Source organism: Cynocephalus volans, chromosome 11, assembly GCF_027409185.1.
Source record: "Cynocephalus volans isolate mCynVol1 chromosome 11, mCynVol1.pri, whole genome shotgun sequence".
Lineage (NCBI taxonomy): Eukaryota > Metazoa > Chordata > Mammalia > Dermoptera > Cynocephalidae > Cynocephalus > Cynocephalus volans.
The window spans coordinates 29,629,924-29,644,164 of NC_084470.1; the positions used below are offsets into that span (position 1 = coordinate 29,629,924).

The following is a 14,241-nucleotide window of genomic DNA, read 5'->3' on the forward strand; positions in this document are numbered from 1 at the left end:
CCTTCAGGAGCAAAGAAACAGACAACAGAAACAAATAAAATTCTATTTTAAAAGTATGTCAAATAGAGAAAAATAATGCAGGGAGGATAGCAACCACAGGGAAGGAGGTATAATTTGTAAAAACAGGATGATCAGGGAATGCCTCAAACAGAAGGTAACATTTGAGCAAAATCATGAAGGTGATAGAGTGAGTCATGGGACGAGGGGAGGGAGGGCAAGCAAGGTCACGGCAAGTGCAAACAAGCAGGGGTGCTGGGGGCCTGCGGGAGGCCAGCCTGCACCAGGGAAGTCAGGCAGGGTGGGACTGGTGGGCTTCCCCCAACTGAGCAGATGGGAGGCACGAGTCACTTGGAACATGACCCACCTTGGGAGCAGGGAGACCAGATGACAGGGAGCAGAGGTGCAAGCACTGGTCAGATTCTGGTATGTTCTGAAGGTAGAAAACAGGATTTAGTGCTGGTATGGAAATAGAGGATGAGAAAAAGAGGGCCTGCAAGACCCCTCTAGGGTTGGTCACCTGAGCAAGTAGAAGGCTGGGGCAGCCAGCTTCTGAGGTGGAGAGTCAGAGTTAGCCGTGTTAGCTCCAGCCAAGTGCCGGTGTGCAGTGGGAAGCTGGACGTGCCAGTCTGGAGTTCAAGGGAGAGCTCTCCAGCCTTTGGTGGCGCCACACCCTCCACGTGACAGCAAACTTCTCGAAGGCAGCAAGCATGTCTTCTTCATCCCTAACAGCATCTACCCAATGCCCCAGCCCTAATAGATGCACAAAAAATGCCTATTCGGTCAACATCCTTCAGGAACAGGAAAGACACTTTTCTGGTAAAGGATGGAATAGGAATATTTGGAATATTCCCCTGTGGCTCTCAAGTCCACTTTCTTAGCAGAACAGCACAGGGGTTGGAACCAAACTGCCTGGGTTCAAATCCTGTGCCCCTACTTCTTAGCTTTGTGACCTCAAGGAAGCCACATAACCTTGGTTTTCTTATCTGTAAAATGGGGACAACTGTAGCATCTACTTGTAGGGTGAGTATTAAATAAGGTAGTGGGTTAATATTTGATAGTGCTTAGAAGAGCTCAGGCACATAGAAAGAGCGGTATGAATGTTACCCATGTTAGTACTATATTAATATTACTTGTTATCCACTATAAAGATTCCTTTTAACCTGCTCTGGCCTATAGCCATAATTACATCTCAATGAAAATAGGGCTTATAAGGTGTCATAAGAAACTGGAAAATCTCAAATAACCTCTCTAAAATTAAAGAAGTGTTTAAATAAACAGTCTGATTTTTTGTACATCATATTTCCAAAATTTGGTAACACATGATATGGTCAGGTTGCATTAACCACAGTCTGTGATTAACCAGATCTCTTCTTTATTTTATTTTATTTATTTATTTATTTTATCAGTAAGGGGATCATAACCCTTGGCTTGGTGTTGGCTGCACCACGCTCAGCCAGTGAGAGCACTGGCCATCCCCCTATAGGATCCGAACCCGCAGCCTAGGCGCTACCAGCACTGCACTCTCCCAAGTGAGCCACGGGGCCAGCCCAACCACATCTCTTCTTATCCAACTTTATGGATAAGATCTAGCAACAGTTTCCCCAAATCTGAGGAATTGGAAAGCTATTCCATAAAACTTGAAGAATTCCTCAGGAAAAAGTGTGAAAAGCAAAGTAGGGGGTTTCAGAACACACACACACACACACACACACACAAGAATGGAAGCTGATAATTCTCTGTAAAGAATAAATTCTGCCCCTCAAAGAGGTCTGCCTATGGAACAACAAAATGGGGAATTTGGGGTATAAAAACCAAAGAAAGTTGTCAGTGAAGTATAGCTGCCTGCCCAGCTGCAAAAGAGTGGAAACCTCCAATACAGGATCATAAAGTAGCATAAGAGCTAGTCAGTATCAAATGAACTGAGCAGAACAGCTTAGGTTGATCTTCCACCTCTGGCTGGTCTTGCTGCCCACTGACACCTGAGGATTGGCTCCCCCACTCCTTTGCATTCAATTCTGAGAAGTGCACACCACATAAGAGGGGAGAGTCACAGTACTGTCCACTGTCCTGTACAACCGGGACAATGAATGGCCAGCCCTCTCCATCACTCCCTGCACCCCAGGGGCAGGCCAGACTCAGGAAAACCCCAGCAAAGCCTTCAAGTACCCTAAATGGTATCTCCTCCATCTCAGTCTTGGCAGGTAGCCATCACTGTAGAATGTGACCTGATTTTCTAGCTCTTTGGTTCTGGCCCGCTGAGAGCGATTTTTCTTCCTGAATTCAGCCCAGGTAGGGAGTAAGTCACACAAATGCATATTTAAAAGCTGAACCGAATTCATATTTGGAGAGCAAGGAATTAGCAGGGCTCAAGCAGTGGCTACTGCTTGCCTGCTGTACTGATCTTTCATGAAAAAGCATCTTGATAAAATATGCAATGATAATAATGAAAGCCCCTTTGGGGCCCAAGAGAAGAGAGAAACTCAAATTCATGTCAAAAACTGAATGTGAATCAGAGCAAAGATTGCACGCACACACACGCACACACACACACACACGCACACACACGCACACCTTTAAAAGATAAACATAAAAGAAACATATGGCTAAATTTACCTCTTTGTCAGTGAAAAACAGCCTAAGCCTTAGCCAAGTCCGTTGCCAATTCTTAAACCGAATAAAGAAAAGGAAATGCTTACCGTAGAGTAGCGCTATCAAACAGAACTTTCTACAATAATGAAATACTCCAATTCGGCCGATCCTAACCACCTGAAATGTGACTATGAGAATGAGAAATTGAATTTTTAATTTTATTTGATTTTAATTCATTTACAGTTAAATGTAAATAGCTACACGTAGCTAGTGGCTCCTGTATTGAACAGCTCAGCTACAGACACTCAGATCAAACAGCTGGCAACGTCCTTCTTTTCCATCAATAAACTTACAATCCTAATCAGTGAATAATATCTTAAATTAATGCCAAAATTAGTACATCTATACAGGCCAGAGCTATGCCACACTCAGCAAGCTTAAAACAAAACAAAACAAAAAAACACAAAGGAAGTGATTCCAGTGTGTCATTTCCTGTATCTTCTTCATTCTAACTATACAGTTTACATTTCTATTATACCGCGGCTTCGAGTATTTGGAAATCTGTGCTGTAGATAGATTCGCATTCGCTAAACCAGAATGTCATAGTCTCTCCCCTGAAGGTCTCGGACACATGAAAATGTGAATTTAGGGCAAGTTAACCTCGCTAAGCTTCAGTTTCCTCAAGGCTAAAGCACAGATAATGTCAGTACTTGCCTCTCCTGAGGATTACATTCAGATAGTACATATATAGTGCCCAAGAGTTTTTGGCAAAGAGTAAGCACTCGGCAAGTGGTAGCTATTATTATTATTATTTTATTAATAACAATAGTAAAATCTGTAATAAAAAAGAATGGTGCCAATCAATGGAAGTTTACAGTTGGCAAAGTTGTCCCAGGCCCAAACATTCTGAACCATTTTCCCAGGCTATGGTAAAGTGGCCTCTAGAAAAATAGATCTTGGGGCCCTGACATCTCAGCATTCAGTCAACCTCCAGAGAGGCAATCACCCAGACAGTCATAAAAATGCTTCAGCCAATGTTCACTGTGCCCCCTACCCTGTGGCAGGCACTGTACTAGGCTCTCAAAATTGAGGGGAACAGTCCGCAAATACAGCACAATGTCTCAAGACTCTTATCTGAACCCTGCAAAGCTTGGCCAACACTGGGACACCTGGATAAGATGTAAAGCTCATTTCCAATTCCTGGGCCAACCAAGACCAGGTTCTGCTGCTGGCCCCACAGAAAGGGACTAAGGGGTACCTGAAGAGGACAGGCCCAGACAATAAGAGGGGTGTTGACAGGCCATGTTCCTCACTGAAAGGTCGAATCACTTTCACAGAAAAGCTGTTCTCTGAGCCTTCAAAAAGCCAAATATGACCCACCTCACAAAGCAAACAAAACCCCTTTCAACAGCCTGATGCCCAAGCTGGTGAAATCCAAGGGGAATCTCCACCAAGTTCACAGAAATCCCGCAGGAGTTTCTAAGCAGAAGTTTAGTGGAAATCTGTGGTGTTTGGGGGTTATTTTTCTTTTTATAGAGAGCACACAATCTACCTTCTTTCACAACCAAGGGTACATTTCCCTATAGAATTCCCTTCTCTGAAGATCTCTAAAAATAATATATTCATCTGATCATCTGCAATAATTTAAGTTTAAACCCATTTACTGGCAGAATCAGGGGTTTCTTACAGCCCCTCCACCCATAAAAACAACATGTTCCAGATTGTCTCAGGTGGTCCCATTTCTGGGCCCCTCTGGCCCCAGAAGAACACTAATCAAACCATGCTCTTGACTTTGGGAAAGGGAAATAAGATCGCAGTATCTAGAATCTCATACTTGTATTTGTTGCTGGTGGGAGTGTAAAATGGTATAACTATGTTGGGAACAGTTATGGCAATTTCTTATAAAGTTCACACAGACCTCCCCTATGACCAAGCAATTCACTCCTGGGTGTTTATCCACGAGAAATGAGAACATACATCCCTAGGAAGACTTGTACACAAATGTTCATAGCAGCTTTGTTCACAGTAACAACCACAAATAAAACACTGGGAATAACCCCTGTGTCTATCACAGGGGAATATATAAACAAACTGGTATAGACATACCCCAGAATATAACTTAGCAATGAAAATGACCAAATTACTCACACATACCAACATGGATGAAGCTCAAAACCACACTGAGTGAAAGAAGCTTTCTTTACACAATACTGTAGAATTCCATTTATATGAAGTCCAAGAACTGGCTAAACTCATCTGTGGTGAGTAACACAGCAGTTGTTACCACTGGGAGGGTGGGGGCAGGGATTGACTGGGGATGAAAACGAAGGAATTTTCTGGGGTGATGGTAACTTTCTCTGTCTTGATAGGGATGAGGGTTAAATAGGTGCATGTCTCTGTCAAAACATTATGCAAATGATACTCTCAAAATTTGTGCATTTTACTATATGTACATAAATTTTACCTTAAGAAAACCATGAACATATATTGAACTCCAAATAACAAAATATGTGCTGAAATGTTTAGAAGTGACCTGTACCAAGGTCTGTCATTTACTTTAAAATGCATAAAACAAGCTGGAGAGATGGATGGATTGACAAATGCGTAATAAAGCCAATATAGCGAAATGTTAATTAGACTCTAGATATGGGTATTTATGTGGTCACCGTTCTTGTGACTTTTCTATAACTTAAAAAATGGGATTGAGGCAGGGGGAAGGGGGAATAAAATCACAGTGACTATTCCTCAGTCCGCCAAGTTTGAAATTTAGCAAAACAACCATGCCCATAAGCCATAGGACCACACAGTTCCAATTCTACTGAAAAGTGAAGATTGTAAGAACAGAAGTAGCTTTAGAGGAACTCACATCACTCATGCCAAAGATTTTCTGCCTGTTTCCCTACAGACAAAGCAATTATTTGAATGTAAGCCAAAAATTCCTGCTCAAGAGGGAGCAAAAGAACTCACTGACTTGTATTCCCAATTTATTCTCTTTCAATTTCTGCATCAAATCTATTAGCTAACTGCACAACACTCCGCTTCCATTGCCCCATGTCCATGCAGCCAAAAAACAAACAAAGAAAAACCAATCCAGCGACTTGATGTACAAATGCAGCCAGAGGATGACGTCCCAGCTCTGGGGCTTGAAATACTCAGGCGGGCCAGAAACCCCACTGAAGGCAAAAGAGGATGCAGAACTCAGTCTGAGGTTAAAGTGATTTCACTGAGGTTAGCACGCACGCACCAAAGAGCCCCAAACAGCTTGCTGCTTCGCTCCTCTGTGGGGTAGGTGGCATCTGGGGCCACTTGAACTTCGTCGGAATTCAGCTGCTCAGGAGTACAAATTAGGAATCCCGGCAGCCAGTGGCCCTACCCACAGGCCCAGAGGTCGCTCACATTACAGCCGGCTTCCTCCCTGGCAAGGCCTCACTTATCCTGAGATGACACACGATGGCAGAGGTTGAGGAGCCTAGTCTGAGTGTGCGCCCAGCATCTGAAAACAGCTGTACCAACTAGAAGAAGGGACTGCTGCTGGAAACCAGGGCGGCCGTTCACATCCAGAGAATTGTGCCAGACATCAAAAACAAAATACTTTGGGTTTGTTTTTAAGCCCCCAAACGAACTCACTGACACCACCCAGCGTCCCTGAGGACCATGCACAACCATGCAGGGCAGCTGAGCGCGAGCAACAGGGAGGCGACAGGGAGCGCCTGGGTCTAACACCTTGGCTTCCACGCGGTTCCCGCTGCCAGACAGTAACATCCGAGGTGAAGGGCACCAGCCCTGGCCCGGGACTGGGGAGCGCGTGTTTGACAAAGGAGCTTCCTAAAATATACACAGCCTCCTCACCGCCCAGACCCAGACCCAGACCCATCCTGGCGTCCCTTGAGCCTAGGAAAGTGGGTTAGGACAAGGGAAGAAAGTCCCTTACACCAGAGGAGATCCCCGTTTCCAGTGCCGGGAACCCTCCGCGCCCCCAGTGGCTGCGGCGCTTCCTCCGAGCGCGCGGCACGTCTGCTCCTACCCACCCAGCTCCTCTGCCCCCGGGGCAGACCCCCTCCCAGGGCGCACGCAGGGGGGCAGCCGGGCGCCGCCCCCACCCCACCCCTCCGCACCCCAGCCCAGCCCCGTACACTCCAAAACCTCGAGTTGGCGGCCAGCTCCTGCCAGACCTTTGCCAAGACTCCCTGTAGCAGTGTCCTGAACCCACCTGTAGCCTCAAGCTCCCACTCCGCGTCCTTCTGGGCGACCCCGAGCCTGCAGAGCCCTCGACCCCCAACAAGCTGCTCCGCGGTGCCTCTCCCGACAACGTGCCAGGGATTTATTTTTCCCCAAAAAGTTGGCCCAACATCCTGGCGTCCCATGAATCGGTCCCCATCCCTATCCGACCCGAGCCGGGGGGTTCCTCTGGCAGCTCCAGAGCCCCGGTCAAGGGCAACCTGCAGGGAGGCGCCACGCGAGGTTCGTCCCGCCCGCCGGGGACCCCGTCCGCGGGGCCCAATGAAGGGCCCTGTGCCCGCCGACACCCCAAGCCCTGCCGCACCCCCACCTACCGTTCGGGACCGGCAGAGGAGAAGGCGCGGGCGCGGGCTCCCTGAGACAGCGCGTTCCGTCCCGGGAGGAAAGTTTGTGCCATACAGGGAGGCGGCGCGGGGAGGACGTGGGCGCCAGTGGGTGGGGTTGGGGGCGGCGGCGCGGCGTGCTCCGGCGTCGATCCCTCCGGCGATCGGTGCGTGTGACCCTGTGCGGAGCCCGCGGCCGCCGCGCTCCCGCTCGCTGCGCCCTGCGCCCGGCGCGCTCCGGCTCCAGCCCCGACGCGCCCCCGCCGCCGCCGCGCGTCCGCCGGCTACACTTCCTCTTCCTCTGAACTCATGTGCAAAATATGCTGCGCTGCATCTTCGGGGGAAGCCGCGCGGCCCCTGACAGCAGCCGCGGGAGCGCCCCCTCCGCGCCCGGCGCCGCCTGAGTTCCCGCGCGGTCACCTCCACTCAGTCAAGCCGCGAGCGACCCGGGGATCCGAGGCTCACGAGCCTTCCCTTCCGACCCCTCCTAATCAAGGTTGTGTGCTGTCGGGGGAACGCGTGGGAGACTGGGGTCCCCAAAATCTGAGCCAGGGTGCTGGAAGGGCTACTGCCATAAGGTGCTAATGGCTGGGGGCGAGGGGCGTGACAGGACTATTTCTCGACCCCATTCCACAGGTGGGAGCGTCCCCAGGCATCGTGGTTGCTGCCCAGGTTATTTCTTGGGAGTTAGTTCCTCAGGAGACGGGTAATGTCACTGTCCCTTTGCGGCACCCTATCCGTCTATTTCATATGTCCAGAGGTTTGAGAAGATCTGGGAAATCTTCTTGCCTAGCAATTTAAGGCCACCCAAGGAGAAAATTATATAAATAAAGCGCTGGGACAGGGCTGCATTAGTAAAGATGTGAGGCAGTGAGCCCATTATAAAAGATTTTCTTCTTGAAACTATTAAACAAAGCAAATTACAGTGTAGGGGTTAAGAGCAACCCTCGAGCCAAATGGTGGTTGGCTTCCTGGCTTTTGTACTTACCAGCTGTGTGACTTTGGATGAGTGACTTAACTGCTCTGGGCCTGTTCCTATGGCAAATAGCACTTCCTCGTGGGTTATTACGTGTAAAGTGTTTAGGAAGCACTCTATAACTTAGCCACTGTCATCATCATTATTATTATTATAAGGGGACTGAAATAATCTTAGTTAATTATCTCCATTTTCTGATTGGGCAGAGGTGTCCTTAGGCATTGGAGCCCACCCAGTGGAGGGCTGGTTTAGGCCCCAGGGATGTTTTAATGGGGTCCTTCTGTACCAATACCCCCAGGGCGTAAGAAGCACTATTCTGTTTTCAGGAACTCTTCATGTTACCAAGGCTTCTCAGAGACTTTTTTCCTTGTTTCCTTTTTTCCACAGCCATCCCAGTTCTGTATTCCCTCCCCTCCCCGTCCCTCACTGTTCTGGTTTTGGTTTTGGTTTTTTCCCTTTTTCTCCCTCCCACCACCACTTCCTGGCATCACTCACCACCACCAGTCTGATTTCCCCCATCCCTCCCACACTTGAGCTTGCCATCAGGGAGAAAATAACAAGACCAGGTGACAGCACAAGTCCAGGTCTAAACAGTGTGTGGGGACAAGTGTTCAGTTGCACCACCCACAGTTGTGAACACCCATTTATGAAGCCCAAGGGAAGGATCTTTATGTTACTTACCTGCCTGAGGCCTTGAGTCGCTGCCAGTCAGAGCCCATCTGAAATCTTTCTGACCCTTGGGTGGCCGCTACATTGGAGAAAGAAAATAACATTTACAGGAGTTAACCAGTAGTTCACAAGTACACACGGGGCATTTAAAAGAAGAGAGAGAAATGCATTATAACCTGGCTTTGGTTGGGGGAGGTGGTTGCTTTCTTTTAAGCAAGTCATTTCCACTCTATAAAACTTTTGCACACAGTTGTTTTTGGTAATATCTTTTTTTTTTTTTTTAAACACCAGGTTCTTGAGGTTAATATGCTATTCAGATTGTTTCCATTTTCTTCCACTCAGTATTTTCTGAAGTACTAACAGTGTGTAAATGTTAAATGACTTTTTTCCCTGATTGGATCTGGTTTGGGGGAGTTTTCTAGAACTCTTGACCTTTCCTTCTAGATATACTGATGTGTCCTACCTGGCACAAAGTCGGTGTTCAATAAACTATTATGAAATGAATGGATGAGCCATTAGCATTCAAATCTTTTAAGGCTCTGTGTAACCTACATTCAGCAATTATCCAGAGTATTCTAATACTCTTTTCACTTGAAATATCCAGTAAGGAGCCAAACGTTGGATTCGCTTGTATTGTGTAGAAACCTGCCTCGGGTTTCCACTTGCCTGCCATGGGCTGGCCAGCCAGGGGATACACCCTGGGCAGCTGGGCCTCACCTCCCACTGACCTCACCTACCCAATGTCAACCCCAAAGATGCTGGAACTGTATCCTGGTGGGTTACCTTGGCAACCTCACAATGTCATCTGTTAGAATGTCCTAGGGCGGCAGCTTTTAATTCTATCACAGCAGTCTCATCGGGGGTCATGTAATAGTGCTGTTTTTCCTCTGCTCACACTTCCTCCCCCTATGATTTAACACTAAGTACTCAGGGAGGGAGCTGAACACGGGGAAAACCAAGCTATTACTGCATGACAGGTCGCAGATGGCCCCAGAACTGGGGTCCCGAGTGTTCGCAGTCGATAAAACGCAGGCCCCAAGTTAATGGGGAAGCTGGTTCTCCTCACACCCCCCCATGGAAAGGAGAGGAGTTAAGCCAGCCTAGGCAAGTGTGAGAAGCGGCCGTGGCCAGACTGCACAATTCTTGTAAAAGCTCGGTTAAAAGAACCCCCTGCCAGAGCAATTCTTTCTTGGCCTCAGCAGCACCATCCCACTCTGGAGATGATTAAGGCCGTGGGTATCAGCAGCCAGAGCAATTTTGCTGCATCCTAGCTACGCTGGGACTTGGAGGAAAGGAGAATCCCAGCTAACCTTCTATTCTGCTCACCTTCTTCCCACCCCAACCATGCAATTTCACCTCACTCAGGCCCACCCTGCTTAACTTAGCTCAAAATAATTCAATTCCCCGTTACTCTATAGAGAGCAATAACAACTTATGGCAGAAAATGGACCCAACAAAAGCTTTGGAACCTGAAGCACTATTGTTCTAATTATTTACAGGACCACAAACCCAGGTCTTGCACACAGCAGCTGAACAGCAATGTTTCAGGGCTGGTGGAGAGATCAGTAAACTCATCTATGCCCCAGAGGTGCAAGAATGATTATCTTAATCATCACGGTTAATATTTTAAGTGAATTTGTAGCCACAGTTAGATCACAGTTTGGCCAGCTGCTACATACGAAATGGTTACAGAAAGCCAGCCCCGTGTAGGGTGACAATCGCTGCTATAAGGAGACATGGTGGCACAGGCCTGAGTTCTGTGCCCCTGAGCCAGTGGTTTTGGAGGAGGCCCCCATCCTTTGTTCATCGTGACTGGCATGGCCCTCACAGGCACACACACCCCTGGCAAGACCGTGCATCCCTGTCACATTGGAGCAGAGAAAACATGCCTTTAGCTCCCTCAGTGGAGTGGGAGTGTGAATGGGGTGGGGGCAGGGAGCTAGATAGGGTATTTTTTGCATATGTGTCGATCAGCCAGGACCAGGGACTTTGGTCTAAAGTATGGTCAAGCTAATACTTTGAAAATGGCACCTACAGGCATCACCAATTTGAGGAAATGTTGGATGATAACCAAATGTTCCATTCACCCCTATACCAAAAATTAAAAATAAACATTTATTGTTATTCTGCTCCTGAATCCACTCTTCATTTTACCTCTGAATTCCCAGTCTGAGTCAGACAGGCAGTTCAGGGGAGCAGGGGCCCTCCTGTGGCTGAGATAGAATTCACTCTCTGGAGCAAAGACTCGTGAGAGACTGAATTTCAGGAATACTGTGAAGCACACTGCTATTTGTAGACTGGTTTCCCTCACGCAGCCTGTGGAATCTTCTGGCTTTACCGAAAGCCATCCACATCTACCCCCTCACTGGTTAGAACTTTTGTGGACACATTTGTTGACTTGCATTTGTGAACAAACTTTGTTACCAGAGATGGGGGCGAAATATACACAGGAAGACTATGTATTCCACGGATGTAAGGAAAAATATAAATCATTGTTAAATAAATGGTGGGATCATATTTTGATATGTTAATTGATATGATTCCCTTTCCACCATCCCTCTTCCCCCTCCCCCACTGTTTTTGTTGCTATACCGTACCACCCCTCTTCCCGTCAATGTAGACACCCAGAGGAGACATGGTGATCACAGGGTGAGTGTATTAGTCTGTTTCTGTTGCTTACAAAATACTCAAAACTGGGTAATTTATAAAGAAAAATTAAATTTATTGCTTACAGTTTCTGAGGCTGGGAAGTCCAAAGTCCATTTGGTGGTGGTGACAGTGACCCAGGGGCCTCACATTGCAAGATGGTGGAAGCAGGGAGAGTAAAAGACAGACTCTCCTGTCTCTCCTTTTAAAGCCTTCTGAACCACACCCCTGACTACCATTATTAATCAGTTCACTACTGCATTGTCCTATAATTTAATCACCTCTTAAAGACTCCACCTTTCCATTACCATAATAGGATTTCCCACCCTATTAACAGTCACAGTGGGGACCAAATTTCTAATACATAAAACTTGGGGGACACAATTCAAGCTTCGGTGAGTTTGGGGGGAACATAATTCAATCCACTACAGTGAGTTATCATGACAATACCAGAAAAAAAGTCAAATTCTTGGTTTGTGACTTCCAAAAGTCAAGGTCCAAATATAAAATGAAGAGAAATGGCAAAAACAGGAAATCAAGCAGAACCATTGTTCCCTATCATATCTCCTTTCCTTCTGCTACCCACCCATCATCCCATACACACATACCTTCCGAGAATAGATAAAAGCTGCCAAATTGGAGAAAGGGGAGCAGGGAGAGGCAGAGTGGATATGTCAACAGCGAGCATCTGGTGACACTCAGGGACTGACCAGAGTCAGAATTCAGAAACCCACTGCCCTATACTCACGTGAAAATCATCCATCCGTAACACTTAGGAACCCTGTGGACAACTGCTCAGCTCTTGGAATCTGTGCAGTAGGAGCACTATAGACCTTCAGTAGAGGAAGGAAACATGCTGTTCGTCCTTCCCACTGACACTGCGCAGTGAACTCCCATCAGCAGCAGCCAGAGCACAACCTGTGCACCACGCAGAAAGATTAACTTCTATTCCATGATTTCAACCCTCGTTGAACAGGCTAGGATGCTGGTAAGCTCTTGAGATGGAGGGTAGGGCCCTGCAACCTCTCCTTGGCTCCTTGTGGTTAGGAGAGGCTATGACTAGTCCTGGCCAATGAATTGTGAGCAGAAGTTGTATGCATCACTTCCAAGACAATTGTTAGAACAAAACCCTCCAGGTCTTTCTCCCTCTAGCAATGCCACTGGCATCATTCTGTATGTGGCTGCTCATCAGCCTAGATCCCTGAGTAGTTGTGAGAAGCTGAGCCCTCTGTCTGACCTGCACTGATTATGTAACATGAGCAAAAAATGATTTGCTTTTAAGCCACTGAGACTGTGAGTTATTTGTTTTTGCAGCATAACCTAGCCTATCCTGACTGATGCACCGTACTAGAATCCATCAAATGTTCTGGAAGGCCTCATGAGCATACCTGGAAGGCCAAAGGAAGGGATCCAATCAGAGGAACGTTTCCCACATTAACATGGAATCCTGGTAATTCTCAAGGAGTCCAGTTCAAGAAGTCCATGATCATAAAAGCTATAAGAGCTATTATTTACTCATTCATGTAACAAGTGCCAGCACTGTGTTAGGAACAAGGGATATAGCAGGGAGTGAACAGGAACTGTTCCTATCCTCAGAAAGCTCTCAGACTAGTAACACTCAGCAGTTATTCACTGCATGAAAATGTAACTACGACCTAGAAAAATTGAGAGATTTGCCCAGGAAGATGCAGTTAATAAATGGTAAACTGGGACTTAACTCGAGCTTTCTGACTCTAAGCTTTGTGTTTTCTGTACTCTTTCAAAACACCAAAAAGTAACAGAATCAGTAGAGCTTCAAGTTTGCTCTCAAGAGTAGGGGAGATTTAACTCCAGGCTGCCTTATGTTCCCCACTTAATGTTTGCAGATACCTGAAACTTCTCTAATAAGCAGAACTTTTCATTCCATAATTGGCACCTAGAACAGGGCCTGACAGATAGTAGGCACTCTCTAAATGTTTATTGAATGAGTAAAGCATGCTTGAATAAATAAATGAATAAGAAGCCTTAAATAATTGACTGAAATAGATGCACTCAATCTCACTTGCACTAAACCAGAACCAAACAGTCACTCAAGAGAGGTGCTATGTTTGATATGGAGGAATCATTTTTTTGAAATACTAATTGATGGTCTTTAAAATCCTAATATTTCCTGTTAATTCCTGATATCTCTCCTCTTTTCTTTGATTTGGGAACCAGCTAACCTATGTGGCATTTATACCTCAGGGAATGGTGGTTTCTGCAGAAAAGCAAAGAAAGGTCTTTGAGGTCTCAAAAGCTTGGGCTTTTGAGTCCCAGACATCCAAGGAGATTCAGAATTTAGGAAAAAAATAAAACAAAAATTTAAAGAGTCAGAAGAAAAAAGTCTCCCCAACTTCTCAGAGCACATAACACACCCCAGACTCAGGGAGGGAGGAAAGAGTGGGAAGGGAAGCAGGGGTGAGCGGTTGGTGTAAATCCCTGAGAACAGCCGAGCCAGTATCCTGCCCCAATAGTTTATTCGAAAGGAGGATACAAATTCCACTCTGGCATAATAAAGTAGCTTGCACTGAATCAACTATCCCACAGAAAAACTCTGAACAAAATCTAAAAAAACAACTCTCCAAAGACCTGGAAAACAACTGCAAAAAGGTAGAAACTAGCCAATGCACTCACTGGCTGAGCTTGGTGCAGACCACACTATGCCAAGGGTTGCGATCCCCTTACTGGTCAAAAAAAAAAAAAAAAAAAAAAAGGTAGAAACTAGATGAGAGTGGACACTTGGAAAGTAGAAACATCAGTGGATGGGTTTCCCTTTTTTAT

At 46.5% G+C, this 14,241-nt stretch overlaps 1 protein-coding gene across 1 annotated transcript in view; it reads right to left on the reverse strand.

Annotated features, from left to right (window-relative positions):
* The window catches only part of RFTN1 (raftlin, lipid raft linker 1), a 196,995-nt gene extending 189,690 nt beyond the window's left edge, over positions 1 to 7,305 (reverse strand). Inside the window, exon 1 of the mRNA XM_063114988.1 lies at positions 7,143 to 7,305. The gene's annotated coding sequence lies outside the window, so the exon portion shown is untranslated. The remainder of the gene's footprint in view (positions 1 to 7,142) is intronic.
* Positions 7,306 to 14,241: the final 6,936 nt, after the last annotated feature.